Source organism: Petaurus breviceps, unplaced genomic scaffold (genome assembly GCF_028583685.1).
Source record: "Petaurus breviceps papuanus isolate PSGF00001 unplaced genomic scaffold, PetGlider_PUasm1.0 151, whole genome shotgun sequence".
NCBI classification, from domain to species: Eukaryota; Metazoa; Chordata; class Mammalia; order Diprotodontia; family Petauridae; genus Petaurus; species Petaurus breviceps.
Genome location: NW_027185712.1, coordinates 5,128,667 through 5,132,903, shown reverse-complemented (window position 1 = coordinate 5,132,903; position 4,237 = coordinate 5,128,667). Strand labels below are relative to the sequence as shown.

The 4,237-nt window shown below is 38.7% G+C and overlaps 1 pseudogene; it reads right to left on the bottom strand.

Moving 5' to 3' along the window:
* Positions 1–1,758: 1,758 nt before the first annotated feature.
* On the bottom strand, positions 1,759–3,733 carry LOC138153601 (60 kDa heat shock protein, mitochondrial pseudogene; annotated as a pseudogene).
* Between the last annotated feature and the right edge of the window lie 504 nt (positions 3,734–4,237).

Genomic DNA, 4,237 nt, shown 5'->3' with positions numbered 1-4,237 from the left:
ATATCTTGTTTCTGTTTTTGTTTACCCTATTTTCTTTTTCTGGAATGTCTCCCTCCTAATTTCTCCCTGCACATAAACTCTTCCTTCTTTCTAGATAATTGAACAAATTACTCCTTTTCAGACTTCATACTTTTGTCTCCTTCCCTTTAGATCATATGCTGAATATTAGCTACAAGCCATACAATTAATTTTTCAACTGATTGTATACTGACTTGAATCCTTCTTATAAATTTAATTTTGAACTATTAAATAATGTAAAAATAATTGTGTTTATTCCTTGCTTCCGTAATGAGACTTTCAATGTCTTTAAGTTATGTGTGTGTGCATGTGACAGAGGCAGAGATAAAAAAAAAAGTCCAGTACACAATCTAGTGCAGCACTTTCCCAAAAATGTTTTTATTTTCATTTTAGAAGTTCACCTTACAATTAATAGGTCAAAGAAACAGCAACATTTAGTGAATTTATCATTGGATTTTTAAAATTTTAGCTTATTTTACCTATATTCCAATGAAGAGTCAGATGGTCATAGGGAAAACCAGAAGGACAGAGATGAAGGGTGCATGAATGAGCCATAAAATCACCCAGCATTCAAACAATCAACATAGAAGCAGGGGGCACATGGGTGATAATAGGCAGAATAAAATTTCATGGTTCTGGGGGCAGAGTCAAGATGGCAGAGTAGAAACAGGACCTCCCCGTGGCTCTAATTTCCACCTTCCCCAATTCATGTAAAAGGGACTCTGAACAAACGTTGGAGCTACAGAACCCACAAAAAGACACAGAGAAGCTAACATCCCTCTGAGGACAGCCTGGCAGGCCTGCAGGAAGTGGCCAGCGCAGTGCTCTGGGAGCTGAGCCCAGCCCCAAACAGAGGTTTTAGCCCCAGGGCAGGCCTTAGCAGCCTCCTGGTGGAGGGACTCCAGATCACCAGCAGCTGTGGTCATTTCCAGATTTATCAACACATAGTTGTGAAGGACAAAGTGAGAGATCAGTTCATTGTGGACTTTGGAACCCAGTAATTGGAAATTAGATATACAGGCACTGGGGCATAGAGATCCACCATGCCCTACTGGAAAAGTCAAAGGGTATATGGGAGAAGATATGGGACAGAGCAGATTGAAGGAGGGGATATCCCGGGTCAGTGCTATTTTGGGGCGGTGGGTAGGGGAAAAACAAGAAGAAAATTTGTAACTCAAAATCTGCCAGAAATGAATGATGTAAATCAGAAGTTAATAAAGCATTTGTAAAGTAGAAAAAAAAATTCAGGATTCCAGAGTAAAGTCAAATAAACAAAGAATTGAACAACTTGAGCAGATGAACTGGCATCAATTTCACAACTCAAAAAGAGGAAACCAATAAGTTTTGACTCTGAAAATGAAAGCCAGAGTAAGTGTACAGAGATCCATACTCAACAGGAGGGGATAGCATGGTGGTATTCAGTGGATATATGTAGAGATCTTTGTCCAGGTTTTAAAAGAAGTGAGCCCCAAAAGTAATAGAGTAAAGAAAGACAAGAACGTATCTTTTTTTTTAACTTTAAACAATTTTATTATACAAAGGTCATCACATAATTGGATATTTCTCTACTTTGTACACAATTTTAATCAATCTTCATCTGCACAGAAAGGCTGCTTCTGAACTTTCCTTCTAGTGATGGCAAATACTAAAATTCTGACTTAGCAGAATAATAGAAAAAATGCCTCCGCTGCTTTAAGTTGAAAGCAGATCATCATTACATGGATCTTGCACCCAGTATGAGGAATGTACAAATATCTTCATTCAAAAAATACAAAATAAATTATCTTTATCATGGATAATGACAGCAGTAAACCACTTCATATTTTGTCAACTGAAACCAGTAATTGATGGTTATAGTGATTTTCTCAAACATCAGCCTTTACTTCAGTCCTCTCTCCAACTGACTTCTCTAAAGTTAGTGAAGAACACTGCCTTGAGTCTTGCTTGCATCACAGATAATGATAGAGCATTATTCTAGGAAATTAAAATATGCCACCTCCCATGCCTCCACCCATGCCACCCATCCCTCCCATGGCAGGTTCTTTTTCTTCTTTAGGAATTTCAGTAACAACAACTTCTGTTGTAGTTAACAGAGAAGCTACACCAGCAGCGTCCAACAAAGCAGTTCTTACAATCTTAGTTGGGTTAATTATTCCTTTTTCAACCATATTCACAAAATCTCCAAGCATGGCATCATAACCTATCCTCTGAGGAGCTTTTTCAATTATCGATGAGCCTTCAACACCTGTATTCTTAGCAATGGTCATTGCAGGGATTTTCAACGCCTTCTTAATTATTTCTATTCCAATTTTTTGATCTTCATTAGCTGGAGTTAATTTCTCTAAGGCAGGAATGCATCGAAGCAATGCACAGCCTCCTCCCAGAACTATGCCTTCTTCAACAGCAGCACGTGTCGCATTAAGTGCATCAGTAACCCGGTCTTTCTTCTCATTTACTTTTACATCACTTGTTCCACCAAACTTTATTAGAGCTACTCCATCAGAAAGTTTGGCCAAACGTTCATTTAACTTTTCTTTTTCATAGCCACTAGTAGTAACGTCTAATTGTTCAACAATTTCTTGAACACGTTTCTCAATTTGGGATTTTTCACCTTTCCTTTCAAAAGCATGGCATCATCTTTTGTCACAATGACCTATCCAACCTTTCCAAAGTCATGAGCTCGAATATCTTCAAGATTCAGAGTCAATCCCTCTTCTCCAAACACTGTACCACCAGTAGCAATAGCGATAACCTTAAGCTGGTTCTTCCTGTTGTCGCCAAATCCCAGAGCTTTTACTGCAATGACCTGTAGCCCGACTTTTAGCCTGCTCAAAACCAGTGTACTTAGTGCTTCTGCATCAACATCTTCAGTAATTATGACTAAAGGTTTACAGTGGGCATTTGCAATTTCAAGCTCAGGTACAATAGATTGGACACGAGATCCTTTTCTTAACTTAAGAGAACATCGGCATCCTGGAATTCACATTTCTGACCTTTAGCTCTATTAATAACATGCGGAGAGATATAACTTCTGTCAAACTTCATGCCTTCAATAATTTCCAACTTGTCATCCAATGTTTTTCCATCCTTTACTGTGATGACAGCCTTTTGTCCAACCTTTTTCATTGCATCAGATATTGTATTGCCAATTTCTTGGTCTCCATTTGCAGAAATTGTAGCAACCTGAGCAATTTCTTCAGGAGTTGTGACAGGTTTAGACTGCTTCTTAAGTTCAGCAATGACCACATCAACAGCCAACATCACAACTCTCCTGATCTCCACTGGATTTGCTCCTTTTAATCTTCTCAATCTTTAATCTTTTAATCTTCTCAAAACCTTCCTTAGCAATGAATCATGCAAGGACTGTTGCTATGGTAGTGCCACCCCCAGCCTCTTCATTTGTGTTATTGGCAACATCCTGAACTAGCCTGGCACCAATGTTTTTGTATTTGTCCTTCAAGTCTATTGCTTTTGCAACAGTCACACCATCTTTTGTTACCTTGGGACTTCCCCAACTCTGTTCAGTGGTTACAGTTCTTCCCTTTGGCCCCATAGTAACAGCAACCACATAAGCTAAAAGATCTACACTTTGAAGCATTAAGGCTCGGGCATCTGCTCCAAATTTGACGTCTTTAGCATAAGCACATGTCAGGTAGGGGGCCAGTGCTTTAGACACTGGCCTTATCTAACGAAGAACTGTAGACAACCAGAGCATTTCTGCGGGGGCAGGCAGACAAGCGCACCGTGCAGATCTCCAGCAAGGAGTCAAAAAATTATCTTGATAGGTAGAAGAGGTAAGTAGGTCTGCACAATGGCAATGCTAGATATGAGAATTGTATAATTCCAGGGTAAGACTTACCTGTGTCTTCCTTAAATTTAAATTTTTCTTCATTGATGTTAAGTGAAAACTTAAAAATGTGTGTAGCATTCCACAATGATTCAGAGCTCATCTTCAGGTGGTTGCTTCTAATAAGTACAGAAAAAGCAAGGAGCTAAAACTTCTCAGGTTGTCTAAAAGACCTAGTTGTGAAACTCTAATGCAGGATAAAAGGAACAAGGGAGAGGAAACCATTGAGGGGAAAAACAAAACTAAGATAATATTTTTTTTTTGTTTATGCTTTTGCTTTTTTTTAGGCAGAAACTTTTTTTCACTATCTGCTTCAAATCTCTAGTTCCTGGCACAGATTAGGTTCTCCATAAATGCTTGTAATTGAATTAA